This window comes from Dermacentor silvarum, chromosome 4 (assembly GCF_013339745.2).
Source record: "Dermacentor silvarum isolate Dsil-2018 chromosome 4, BIME_Dsil_1.4, whole genome shotgun sequence".
In the NCBI taxonomy this organism is placed as follows: Eukaryota; Metazoa; Arthropoda; class Arachnida; order Ixodida; family Ixodidae; genus Dermacentor; species Dermacentor silvarum.
This window is the reverse complement of record NC_051157.2, coordinates 24,664,241-24,678,743: the sequence shown is the minus strand read 5'-3', so window position 1 is coordinate 24,678,743 and position 14,503 is coordinate 24,664,241. Positions and strand designations below refer to the sequence as shown.

Sequence of the window (14,503 nt, the reverse complement as noted above, 5' to 3'; positions counted from 1 at the left end):
GCCGTGTTGTATGCGAAGGTCACGTACGGAAGGATGGCATCCCACGTCTTGTGTTCGACGTCGACGTACATTGCCAGCATGTCGGCGATGGTCTTATTTAGGCGCTCGGTGAGGCCATTCGTCTGCGGGTGGTAGGCGGTGGTGCGGCGATGGCTTGTCTGGCTGTATCGCAGGATGGCTTGAGTTAGTTCAGCCGTGAAGGCCGTACCTCTGTCGGTGATGACGACTTCCGGGGCACCGTGACGCAGGAGGATGTTCTCAACGAAGAATCGGGCTACCTCGTCGGCAGTGCCTTTGGGCAAGGCTTTTGTTTCGGCGTAGCGGGTGAGGTAGTCCGTAGCTACGATGATCCATTTATTCCCGGACGTCGGACGTCGGAAAAGGCCCCAGTAAGTCCATCCCGATCTGCTGGAACGGTCGGCGAGGTGGCTCGATCGGTTGTAGAAGCCCGGCTGGCCTTGTCGGCGGTGTTTTGCGTCGCTGACAGTCTCGGCATGTCCTTACGTAATGGGCGACGTCAGCAGAGAGGCGAGGCCAGTAGTATTTCTCTTGTATCCTCGCGAGAGTGCGGGAAAAACCGAGATGCCAGCCGTTGGGTCGTCATGGAGAGCTTGCAGAACCTCTGGACGCAATGCTGAGGGTACCACGAGGAGGTAGTTGGCTCGAAGAGGCGAGAAGTTCTTCTTTAGGAGAATGTCGTTTGCAAGAAAACGACGCCAATCCTCGCCTGAACGCCTTCGGCACAATGACGGTCTTGCCTTCCAGGTAGTCTACAAGGCTCCTTAGTTCCGGGTCGGCTCGCTGTTGTTCGGCGAATTCGTCGGCACTGATGGGTCCCAAGAAAGTGTCGTCATCCTGGTCGTCTTGTGGCGGCGGTTCGACGGGGGCGCGAGACAAACAATCGGCGTCAGCGTGCTTTCGCCCGGATTTGTAAACGACGGTGATGTCGAATGCTTGAAGTCTCAGGCTCCATCGTGCGAGGCGACCTGAAGGATCCTTCAAGTTAGCTAGCCAACACAAGGCGTGGTGGTCGCTTACAACTTTAAAGGGCCTGCCATAGAGGTAGGGGCGAAACTTAGATGTTGCCCAGATGATGGCGAGGCACTCCTTTTCTGTTGTGGAATAATTTGCTTCCGCCTTCGATAGCGACCGGCTAGCGTAACTTACAACCCTTTCTAGTCCGTCAGTCCTCTGCACAAGCACGGCGCCGAGTCCTACGCTGCTTGCGTCGGTGTGGACTTCGGTATCGGCATTTTCGTCGAAGTGCGCAAGTATTGGCGGCGATTGCAGGCGTCGCTTCAGTTCTTCAAATGCTTCGACTTGCGGCGTCTCCCACTTGAACTCGACGTCGGCCTTCGTGAGATACGTCAGTGGCTCAGCGATCCGTGAAAAATTCTTGACGAAGCGCCTGTAATAGGCGCACAGTCCAAGAAATCTACGCACTGCCTTCTTGTCAGCGGGCGCAGGAAAGTTGGAGATGGCCGCAGTTTTCTGAGGGTCGGGGCGCACTCCAGACTTGTTGATGACGTGGCCCAAAAACAAGAGCTCCTCGTATGCGAAGCGGCACTTTTCTGGCTTCAACGTGAGTCCGGAGGTCTTGATTGCTTGAAGAACTGTTTCAAGGCGCCGGAGGTGTTCCTCGAAGCTTGAGGCAAACACAACGACGTCGTCCAAATAGACGAGGCAAGTCTGCCACTTCAAGCCTGCCAGTACTGTATCCATGACACGTTGGAAAGTGGCAGGCGCCGAGCAAAGACCAAACGGCATGACCTTGAACTCGAACAGTCCGTCTGGTGTTATAAACGCAGTCTTCTCCCGGTCCCTCTCGTCGACTTCGATTTGCCAGTAGCCGGTTTTGAGGTCCATCGACGAAAAATACTTTGCGTTGTAGAGTCGATCCAAGGCGTCGTCAATCCGTGGGAGGGGGTATACGTCCTTCTTCGTGATTTGTTGAGGCGACGATAATCGACGCAGAAACGTAGGGTTCCATCCTTCTTCTTCACTAACACCACGGGGGACGCCCACGGACTCTTGGACGGCTGGATGATGTCGTCGCGTAGCATTTCGTCGACTTGTTGCCTTATGGCCTCGCGTTCGCGCGCCGAAACTCGGTACGGGCTCTGACGGAGTGGCCGGACATTTTCGTCGGTTGTGATGCGGTGCTTGGCGACAGGGGTTTGTCGAACTTTGACGACGACGAGAAGCAGTCCTCGTATTGCAGGAGCAGAGCCTTTAGTTGTTCTTTCTTGTGCCTGGGAAGGTTCTGATTGACGTCGAAAGTTGGTTCAGGTACTATTGTCGTCGTTGCAGGTGCACTGGAATCCGTGAAGGCGAACGCACTGCTGGCTTGTACTATTTCGTCGATGTAGGCGACCGTGGTGCCTTTGTTAATGTGCTTGTATTCGGGGCTGAAGTTCGTGAGCATCACCCTTGCTTTCCCTGCACGTAGCTCAGCTATGCCTCTAGCGACGCAAATTTCACGGTCGAGCAGTAAGTGATGATCGCCCTCGATGACGCCCTCCATGTCTGCAGGCACTACGGTACCGACGGAAATCATTACGCTGGAGCGAGGCGGAACGGTGACTTGTTCTTCAAGCACATTCAAGGCATGGTAACTTATGCTTGTATCCGGTGGTATCGCGTTGTGCGTTGAAAGCGTTATCAACCTGGACCTTAAGTCGATGACTGCACCGTGTTGATTTAGAAAGTCCATGCCTAGGATGACATCCCTGGAGCAGTGCTGCAGGATTACGAAGCTCGCCGGGTAAGTGCGGTTGTTTACCGTGACTCGCGCTGTGCAGATTCCAGTCGGCGTTATTAGGTGGCCTCCCGCTGTCCGGACATCGGGTCCTTGCCAGGCTGTTTTCACCTTCTTCAACTTGGCGGCGAACGGGCCACTGAAGACGGAATAGTCGGCTCCAGTGTCGACGAGAGCGGTGACGTTATGGCCATCGATGAGCACGTCTAGATCGGTAGACCGGCGTCTGGCGTTGCGGTTAATTCGTGGCGTCGGATCACGGCTGCGTCGGCTTGCTCTGCTGCTGCTACGTCGCGTCGGAAGGTCTTCTTTCGGCGGCGAAGTGTTGTCAAGGCTGTTGCTAGGCGGCGTGCTGATATCTCGTCGTGATGAATCGTGAATCGTCGTCGTCGGCGGCGTCGGAGGATCTTCGGCATTGCGTCGTACAGCAACCGCACCTCCATCGGTTGCTGCCTTTAGTTTCCCGGGTAAGGGCTGGGAGATCGGCCCCGGGTGGGACCGTTGTACTGACGGCGATGCGACGAGATGTAGCGGCCTGGTGACGGCGAGCGTGAGGATCGTCGTGGTTGCCACTGGGCTCCGGCGAGGTAGTCGGCGATGTCGCGCGGTCGTTCACCTCGATCGGGACGCGGCGCGTTGACGGGGAACCCTCGTAGGCCCATCTCGCGGTATGGGCATCGACGGTAGACATGGCCGGCTTCGCCGCAGTGATAGCAGAGCGGGCGGTGGTCGGGGGCGCGCCAAATGTCCGTCTTCCTCTGGTAGCTGCGCTGGGCGACGGGCGGGCGTGCTGGTGGCGGCGGCGGTGGACGACGGAACTGCGGCGTTACGGGGCCCTGGCGCGAGCGCGGAGGGGGGCCTTGACAACGGGCGACGGCGGCGTAGGTCAGCGCTTCCGGCTGGGGTTGCGGCGATTGTGGATGCACATCGGGAACTCCAAGTGAGCGCTGAACTTCGTCTTTGACGACGTCGGCGATAGATGCCACGTGAGGCTGCGACCTGGGAAAGAGCTTATGCAGCTCTTCGCGAACGACCGCTCTGATGGTCTCGCGCAGGTCGTCGGCGCCTAGCGCTTGAGCGTCGGCGTAGTTGGTCAGGGCACGGCGGTTGTATTGCCTGACGCGCATTTCAAGCGTCTTCTCGATCGTTGTAGCCTCGGAAAGAAATTCGGCGACAGTCTTGGGCGGGTTGCGCATCAATCCGGCGAATAGTTGGTCTTTGACACCCCGCATCAAGAACCGAACTTTCTTTTCTTCAGACATGTTGGGGTCGGCGTGGCGGAAGAGGCGAGTCATCTCCTCCGTGAAGATCGCGATGTTCTCGTTCGGCAATTGTACTCTGGTTTCTAAGAGAACCTCTGCCCTCTCTTTCGTACGACACTCGTGAAGGTCCTCACGAAGTTTTCACGAAAGAGGTCCCACGTAGCCAGGGTGGTCTCTCTGTTCTCAAACCAGGTTCGAGCAGCGTCATCCAACGAAAAATAGACATGGCGTAGCTTGTCGTCGTCGCTCCATTTGTTGAACGTCGCGGTCCGCTCGTATGTCTCCAGCCAGGTTTCAGGGTCTTCAGCCGATGATCCACGGAAGGTCGGGGGCTCCCGAGGTTGTTGCAGCAGGATGGGGGACGCTGGGGCTGCCATTGAGGTCGTTGACTTGGCCTTGATCGCTGTGGTCTTCTCGGGAAGAAGTCCGTACTCCGGCAGAAGTCCTTGCTGCCTACGGCTAGCTCGCTGTTCCTTGGTGACGTTGGCGTTGTCCTCCGGTTTCGGGCTTGGATCGCGGCTTTGCGGGGGCGTTCGCTGCATGAACGCACTAGCACCTCCACCAGATGTCACGTAGTAGTGACGCTGAAGAAAACAGTCGTAGAAACTGTGTACGACGAAACTGGTAGTTTATTGGGCGAACCTGTGCCCACAAAATCAAGGTACACTCAAAGCACAACGATAGCGGCGAACACAGTCGGCGATCGTCGAAAATCTCATCAGCGGCGAAACGCGTTGGCTTTTATACCTGAGTCATCGAAGGTTCTAGATTAATTCCTGATGCCCGCGTGTCTTCCAGAAAGTTCTAGACAATTCGCGTCAGTCATGCAATCAGATAACAGAAGCGTCGGTGAAAACAGGCAATGGAAAGAATCATCGATAACGTTCTAGAAACGTCCGATACAGGCGCGTCCTGCGCCGAGCGATAACGTTTAACATTTGTTAGCCGGTGGAAAGTGGCCACCGGTGAAAGACAAACATGTATACGTGTCAATATAGGCGACATAAGTTGCCATTTAATGCGGATAGCGTTCTCGGCATTGTCAGACAAGTTTCTTTTTCCGGCCATCTAGCTATGCCACCAAAAATGTGGGCCGATCCTGAGGGCCCATGGGTATGTGCCCCTGGAGCCACTAGGCATGCGTCCGTGGGCACGCGCCATTGGCTATGTGCCGCTCTTCGGTGAAACTATTTGACGCCAACTTTGGTCACTGTGTGTGGTTAAGTGGGTATGCGCGGACTTCACGGCGGTGCCGCCAGACGACGCAGCTTTTCCAGATGGAATTAAGCGCGAGAGAGGAGGAAGCCGGTTGCAGGACATGCCTTATGCCTGACGCGTTACGGCTCTTCGCAATCTTGGGTACTCGACGTAGATGAGTTCTACTCGATTTTTTTTTTCATTTTTGTTACCTTTTGTTTATTAATGACATGTTGATTTTTGCAAGTTTTAACCTTATAATTGGAAGGTTCCATTAATTATAGTAGTCAATTTCCCATATTCTCTCGTTGGCGTCGTTGTCATATGGATATAAATATCTGGCGAGTGGAGGGAAAGTAGAGGTTTGTTTGGTGTAACGAGAGGGAAGGATAGGAGCGGAAGTCGGAAGGATAAAACAAGGAAAAGAAAATAAGAGTCAAGAAAGCTTAAGGTGGGAAGAAAGAGTCGAGAACGGAGCCGATGTGTCACAGTCCCGGTCCGCCGTTTATCCATTTCGGAGACTAGATAGTCTGTCTCCACTAACACGTGTTCTAAGAGCTCTATTAGTTGACGTCTCCGGAAGCCAACCTAACCGTCACGGTGCCTTTCCTCTCGCTTACCTCGGCTATCGCGTGATCCGCAGCCGAGCCGCGATCCTTGGCACGGGCACAACAATGAGACATTCGTCTTCGTTTCTCCTTTCTACACCTTGTAACCGCGAGAGTTATGGAGTTGCCTACCGTGCAACCGACGCCTAAGGGGATCTCTCTTTCTTTTTTTTCTCTTCCGGCCCGATTCTTATCGTCGTCGGCTTTCCTTTGCCAACAATGACATCCTGGATTGCTGGGAGCACGTAGCGGAAGCTGGGTGACAGCACACTGCTGCGCGCGGGAGTAAATGTTTTTTTGTTTATTTAAGCGAGGAGATGATCACGCTTGGCTGAATGCAAGTGCATGACTCAGTGCTGCCGTGCGCCGGACATTTAGCTTCTTTTACAGTGAAAACCTTCTCACACATTCTTTAAATGGCATTGTCATGCAAAGCCACTATCGCCGAATGTTGTAAATAGAGAAAATATCCGACGCTCGAGTCCCAATGATTCAGTCGTGGGACATCGAAGAGAACGTCTGAGTCAGAGCTACGGCAGTTACGCTACGGAACACTATACGGCAGCGCCGGGCCGAGCAACGCAACAAATGTACTAATGGGTCGCGATTAATGACATAATGACCGCATTTGCTCTACTAAGCGCCTTCCTGCTGATTGTGCAGGACACGTGTTTGCGGGCACAGACTGTCAAACATGCCATTGCGCGGTCTTGTTTTGCTCATGGCGCGATCTGTTGAAGGTGCGGCAAACCATATAATAAAGCGCACAGCAGCCCTGCACATGGAAACGGCATCCCGAACTTTAACCTAACCGGTACCCGCCCGCAGCACTCAGATACAAATCGGCGGAAAAACATGTGTCCTGTATTTTTGACATTAGTATATATTGTCCGGCAATGCGTGTTTCTACGCATATTGAGCGACCATATCCAAACTCTAAATTTGCAGTGGCCCCTCCACGTAAGGTACCAGAACGACAGGAGAAGCGCAGTGCAAATCTAAACGAGCCTCGATATATACAAAGAGCGCCATGCTTGCCAGACTGAACAGCACGAACCATCGCACCCAGCGGGGACACCGATATATATATATATATATATATATATATATATATATAATTTCTTTGCGCCTCGTGTTTGATATCTTACGATTTTTCGCTGGCGCTATTGTCATATTCGAGAACACCTGCGAGATTTCGTACCGACGTGGTGTGTATAAATGTCGCGCGCCTTCCGAGGGGCTGCAGAGTGGCTTAACCCGTTCTACTGCTAAGCACGGGGTCGACGATTCAATTCGCGGCGGCTGCGCCTGAAGAACACTGAGGTTACTCGTGTTTTGCCTAGAGCGTTATTACCGGCGCTGGAAAACGCATGTCGCGGAGTGAATAGAATGACGCCGCCACGTTCAACGAAACGGAATTGGTCATCTACATAAGCTTGTGGAAACAAGTGAAGCTAAAGCTCAGCGTAACCTTAGAAGTAGCGAAGGCGGTCGTAGATTATTTATGTTCCTTCTATTTCAGGCCACTAACAAACGGCAAGTATACTCACATTTTCGTCGTTCTTTATCTCGCTAAGAGAAATTGCACGACGCCCGCGATATGAAAGTTCGCTGACACCGCGAGACACGAAATTGTTTGTCCGTATTTTCCCTGTCGGTGCTTCTGCGGTCGGGTGGTTGGCAGCACGTCGCCCATCTATTCTCCGCGAAGCGGAACACGACGTCTATAGGCAGATCTCTCTCCATCGTCGCGCCTTGCTCGTGTTCATTGTTGGGGAAGAGCCATGGTCACGCGATACGTACATCGTAAATCACACTGCCTGCCGCCTTTGTGCATGGTCATTTGTATTTATTTATCTCGGCCGACAATTGGACGCTCTGGGGGCTTTCTCCCTTTCGTTCCGGAACGAAGACGTACTGGGTCCTTGTCGCATAGCGCTCGGGACGCTCTGTGAAGTCTCATCTAAAGTATATCCTTGACGTCGTCCTGGCAGGGAACCAGATGTTTGACTCGCTGTTCACGGTCCGAGGCGGCGCACGCCTGCCTTCTGTGCACGTGCTCTCCTCCCTCTATATTACAGGCATATGAGACGGTTACAAATTCACCTTTACGTGACGGACGGCATATGGTTTCGTCTATCGGCCCCTGCTAGTCGTAGATGCCATTCGCTGTGACGGATATATTGTCATTAGCGGCGTTTAAGAACGTATACGAAGACACCCGAAGTAACTGTTCGTGTTTATTTTCCTGTAGTGTTCCAGACCTAAGTAGAGGTTATGTCCCTCACCCGGACCCGGAAGTTTGGTTTGTTGATGGCTCGATCGACAGAGAAAGCAACGGGGCTGTCTGGCTTTGAGCGAACCTAATGAACGCCGCTTCTCGAGCAGCGCTTATTCGCAGGACGAACTCGGTGTGAACTTCAGCGTTTCACACGGTGTCGTGTCGCTCGCGAGGTGTTACGAGGACAGCATTTTTGTTTGCTGGATTTCGAGAAATGTTGCACTGCCTCTTACAATGCGGGCCAAACAGCGGACGCGTATGCCCAATGTCAGGAAGCAATACCATTTAAAAATGATTATTATTGTATTATTATGTGGCTTAGTAAGATGGAAAATATTGACAGAAAGGAAAGGAAGGAAAGAAGCCGGTTGGCAACCGCCACCGGTAAGGGCACGACACCTGTTTTCATGTTATTCAGGCAGAAGGGGATAGAAACTTAAAAATGGAAGATGAGGCCAGGAGAGAAAGAAAGGTGACACATCACAAAGGCTGAAGTAGAGCAACGACACAAAAATGATGTACGGGTCAGTAAGAACAGGAAGAAGTCGCCGCACAACAACAGGAACAAGCACACATCTCGAAAAAGAAAGAAAGGAAGAAAGAGAGCCCGTGGTCTCAATACTCGCTGCACAAACCGCGCAAGTGGGAAAACGAAAAATAGCAAAAAAAAAAAAAAAAAATATGCGGGAGCCATCTCACTTGATTTATAGAAAAAAAGGTGGACGCGATGAGACTTTCCGCGTCGAAAAGCCGACATTGACAAGGCATATTTGTAGATTCAGATGTCTACATACGTGTTGTACGTCTCAGGCGCCTTCGATTTGGGGGCAGCGATAATGTGCGCTTATCACGGTGGAGTAGCCGGCTAAAATATAAGAAAACAACAACAACAACAACAACAACAACAACAACAACAACAACAACAACAACAACAACAACAACAACAACAACAGCAAAGCACCTATGCGTTGAGAACCTCGAAGTGTGGCGGCTGCGCGAATCCCGGAGCCAAACCTCAAGAATAGAAGAGACCGGGGCACCCTCGGCGCGGTAACAACGGCGGCTGTTTCGCTATACCGGCGAAAGCGTTTGCAGAAGCCGCACCGTCGGCTCCTGGGCCTGGAAGCACCGTTTAGTCTGGCCTGCCAACCTTTGCTGGCAGGCGCGGGGCGCAGGAGTATCGTTACTTAAGGCGCCCGTGGCCTTTTCTTTCTCGGGGATCACGGCGCTCGCGCGATCTCACTTTCGCGGCAAACAAACTCGCCGCCATCGACTTGGCTCCTCCTGCGCCCGCTGACAGAGGGGAGACGACAATCGGGCCGCTGAAACGGGGCGCAGCGCGCTGCTGTTCAACACCGCAGTTAGGAGCAGTGAAGCCCATGCTGAGCTGAAGAGAAAAAAAGAAAAGAAAAAGGAACTTGATTTACAATGGAAGAGAGGGAGGGGGAGCGAAAGAAAGCATTGGAGTTGATTTCTCATACTTGTATCGATAACGTCACACTGATGCGCAGAAACTTGGAGATTCGTTGTTGTGCTGATTCTGCAGATCCGCCCGAACTCTGAGGAAGATGTGCGTAATTTATGTTGATAAATGCGGTGCATTATACGGTAAAGGAAAGCACACGGGTGTAGCGCCTTTCCCGTGTACTGATCGTTGTCCCGTGTTGCATACTGCAGTTCGTTGGTCAGGATCACGTCGGCCAACCTTCCCAATTATCAACTTTGTGCGTAACTATTAAAGCTTTCACGAACAGTAGAGTGAACAAGGTATATGGTATTGCGGTTTTCTGCGAAAAAGTAATTACCGATGTTTCTACGCAATCATTCGCAGTTTTTTCGATGTTGTTCAACACAGAACTGCGGCCCGCCAGGGGGACAGAGATTGATAAAACTTTGTTTATTGCTGCTGCCATATAGCTAGCTCCACTTCCCTCTTTGTTAAGTTATCTGTGCCCACTGTTGCCTACACTTACGAGTTTATTGTGTGCGAGTGCATGTGTGTTTTTCGTGCTTTTTTTCTTCCGCTTTCTTTTTTTTTTTATCACTTGCGGTGGCATACCAAGCCTTTCGCTCGGCTAACCTCTCTATAGTTAACATCACACCTTCTCTAGCTAGCTAGTAGCCCGCGCTTATTTTTGGACACACTGGTTGGTGTATGCGGTTTCCTTGTGATGCATTCTTGGAATGCTAAATTCGCCTTCCGATAAGTAGGGTATACCGAGTGCGAATAACATGGCAGTGAGTGTTCAAGAGGCCACTGTCCGAGGCTAGCGGTCCGGCTTAACGCAACGCCAAGTTTCTCAGCAGTTAAGCTCAGAAGACCTAAAATGCAAAATATCGTATTTTTTTTTGTCGACTACTGTATTTAGTTTCCGCTACCTTTTCTGTTGCTTCGACGCTTGATGCCGCACTTTTCGTCGCACTGATGCGTGAGCGGCTGCCTGTAATCCCGATTATGATTAATCTTAGAAGTATATATATATATATATATATATATATATATATATATATATATATATATGCACGTTCCGTAAAATATCGATAAATGGTCCAGCCAGAAATGTGGATGGCAGTCTTGCGAATTTGAGACCGCGAAAGCCGACGCGGTGACCTCGCTAAAAATGCTTAAGCCGTATAAGCGAACAATCGGCGGTACGCATTGTTCGAAATATTACTGGAAGCGAAACAGGTTTTGTCGACTTACAGACAGTTGGGCGGCGATTGACCTACGTCTGGTCTCTTCTTATCTCCCATTTCGTGACTCTACTGCCACTACTCGGTCCAGTCAATTATGGAAGCTTACGTCATTATTTGGATTTACTGAAAATTACTAAAGAGAGCTTCAACCTTTCTTGCCGTTATGATATTATGTTGCTCTCTCACGAAGACACGGAAACGGGACAATGTGCACATCAGGCTCTCTTTACCGAGATAGGCAAAGCGCTCCTGCACTATCCCTCACACGGGCCATGCGCAGACGATGCCGGGTTCTGCGCTCTGGTCCTGGTGCCCTGTCCAGGACTGTTTGCAGAGGCCACTGGAGCTGTGGGCCATCGACGCCGGGGCCCGTGGGGAGCAGCGGTCCTGCTTGTATTTGGTCGGGGTTCATCCACCCCGGTGTTGCCGAGACGCGGCAGGGTGGGCGGGCAAGCCCTTGTTGTTCCCGGAGCGAAAGACCGCGGCGCGACTCGGGGTGCTGCTCGGGAGACGTCTAAAAATAAGATGGCGGCGGCTCGCTTGCTTCCTTGTGAGATATAAATGAAGAGGGTGAGGGGGGGGGGGGGGTGAGGCACACTGCTGTGCGCGTTGCCCCAGCTTGCTCTCGCGGGTGGGGCAGCGGAGGGAACAATGTTTACGAGGGGGACGCTAGTCGACGGGCGGTTACGAGTTGACTCCTCTTTGGGCCGAGCCCGACTGGTGCCCCCATAGGTGGCGCCCTCATTTCTCCGATGTTTTGCCGTTCCGCTCGGAAAATAATAGCGGGGTCGAAGGGGAAAACGAAGGTTGTTACGGCTGCATCCCAAAGGGGGCGGTCACCATCTCGACGCTGTCTATATATCCGCGAAATGTTTGTTCATCCAGCGAGACGGGAGCTCCCAGCTGCTCTGATGGAAGAAGGCGCTGAGTGGGATATTTATTGATGTTTTCCTGGCACCGTGACTTTCTTTGGGGAGAGAAGGGCTGACAGCTGGTATCGACTGGTGCTTGGCTTTCTGAACCAGATACGCGTTTCCGCTGGGGGTAAACACGGAAGTTTTCCCCGCGTCCAGCTTGTGTTTGCGAACGCTTCGGCGTGCTTCGCTCGGTCAGGTCGAAATTAAAGATCGAGATTTATGGCGCTCTCGCAGCTCATAGAGCAGATGGCTGGGAGAAATGGGAGAGTTGCGGTCGCACTTCCTTATATGGTAACGACGCGATATATAGCCCTAAGCTTTGAAATCTCACTTTCCTTTTTCTTTTTACGACAATGCAATATCTCACCTTCATCTTAAGTCAGCGACATCAGCGGGTGGCGAGTTTTTCCCATTCATTCACGTTGTCTCATTCACAAGCGGCAGACACTAGGACCAATGCCATTCACCTCCATGAAAATTGTTTGATTCAAAAGAGAGAGCCGACCTTTAATTCATGTTGGCGCTCAACCGTCAGCACAACACAGTATATGCGTCGGCGCGTGGTCCGAAAACTCATCGTCGGCTGCTTGCTCGGTTACAGGCCTGCTGCACCATGGTGACAACATCATGAGTGCCTCTGCTCATGGGCATAAGGTTGCACTCAATTTTTCATGTGATGATGATGTAGACTTATTAGTACACCTCCGCTCGGAAATATTACGAGGGGCACGCGGTACTTATTATTTCACTCATGTATTGTGCTGGGCCTGTCAGTCGTTAGCAGTGCGCTCGAAAGGAATCGGAAGGCATACGAGCACATCTTTATCATTGTCACTGTAATTACGCGTCGACGCGTTTTTTAATTTGCTTTTTTATTTGACAGCTCGCACAGGTTGTGAGCTGGCGATTCTTCAACGATAATTATACGAAAAAGAATGCTTCATTTCTTTCTTTCACTTAGGTTCTACCCGCATAACTCTTTATACTGAGCCGCTGTAGGGCGTGTGTGTTGACTTGTCGCATCTGAGAAAAAATAGTTTACTTCTCTGGGCGCACGCACTCGGGACCAGCAACCAAGCTCACATGTTTTCCGGTTGCCCCGCTCGGCCCATCCTCCCAGCGCTCGGTATTCTTCTCGGGGGAAGGTCATCGCTGTTTCGGTGCTATCTGTTTCTCGCGGGTCCTATACATTGAAAGCCAGCTGATGTCAGCGCGGCACTTGTAACATCTGGCCAGCTCGAGGACCGAATTTACGATCGGGGCGGCGTCAGGTCGGTCGCTCCCCTCAGACTCGGTCGGAACTGTCGCGGGAGCAACGCTCGCGACCGCGCGTTGTTCCGGCGTCATCGAGCGACAGACCGAGCGCAACTGGCCGATTGCGACACACGCCCGAATCTCCGCGCTTTCCGACCATCGCCTGCCTGCTCTGTGTCTTGCTTCCTATCTCGCAACCGTCTCACAGGCGGGAGCGACTTTCTTCCCAAAGATTTATGTCGGCCTGCGCTGGTCTTAGTCGCGTAGTATTGTTTTTGCGGCTTCTCTCGTCCTCGTCGTGTGTATCGGATTGTCTTTTCTCTCTCCTTTTGAGCGAGCGAGCGGCGGGAAGCGTGTGGAGAAGATGCATTCCAGATTGTACGGCTCGCAGTGTGCGCGCGCGCTTTGGTGTTTCTGTTCGACACCCGTCCTCCATTTTCGCTCCAACACTGCCGCCACCACTGGAATGCTCGCAGCGGGCATCTGCTGCTGCTACTGCCGCTGCTGCTCCGTGGTGACTCAGCGAACAACGCACTCCACGCTTGGGCTGTTGTTCAGAGTCGGCTATTCTCAAGTTTCCGGCGGCGCGCGACGTTTTGATCGAAGTGGAATGTTCCAGCTTCCAGGCGCAGCGGTGTGTTCAGCGCAGAACGCCGTGTATTGCGATGCTTTGAACGTGGTATTTGTGCAACTCGATCTCGTGGTGTGATCTGAATTGCGCAGTTTCCAGCCCCGCAGATTTCGAATCAACCTGTTTGGCGTGGTAGCAGGGCTTTTGACCGTTTACATTTAACAGAGAGAACTTTTTTTTTCTTGTATGATGACCCCTATTTAGCATGAGGAGCAAGTGGACAGCCCAGTGAATGACGTGTCAGTGCAGCAGCCTTCGTGCACCTGCCATTTGAACGCATGCAGCGAACAGAATGCTCCTCCGTTACGTTACGGTGCGCTGCCATGAATTTGTGTTTACCTTCGTTCCTTGATTCCTCGGTCATCTACGACTTGTTCACTGATGGGATGTTCTTTCTTTTTTTATTATTTATTTTTAAAGAAAATTAATTTGTCCGTGCCTGTCTTTCTTCCACAACGATGCGGAATCCACGGCCTAACTTAATAGCTTCTACCCATCTGTGGTTCTTGCATTCGCGCCCTAAATGGACGGCTTCTAACCAGATATCGTCTTTCCTGTTTGCATGCACGGATCGCTCTGATTGCTACGCACTGTCGCATTTCCTTATGGCATTGTTAGCGCGCGGTCTTCCTGCCTTCTTCTAGGGTGTTTCCGCCTTGGGGCTCACTTGGATGGCAGTATTCTGTCGCTGTTGGAGACTCAGGTAGTCGCTTCGATTGGGTGTGGTTATATTCGTACACTTATGAGTACTAATTGATGACATTATATGCCCCCCCCCCCCCCCCCCCCTCCTCCCGTCCTCTTCCACAGTTTGCCTGCCAGCGCACAAAAAAGCTCGACAACTTGCTTAGCGCCATGTATTCAGCCAGAGCACTATTATTCGGACTGACCACTCTGG

General features: G+C 52.1%; 1 protein-coding gene across 5 annotated transcripts in view; it reads left to right on the top strand.

Annotated features, from left to right (window-relative positions):
• The window catches only part of LOC119449630 (rho GTPase-activating protein 7-like), a 411,144-nt gene that overhangs the window by 111,425 nt on the left and 285,216 nt on the right, over positions 1 to 14,503 (top strand). The gene's annotated exons all lie outside the window — the stretch shown is intronic.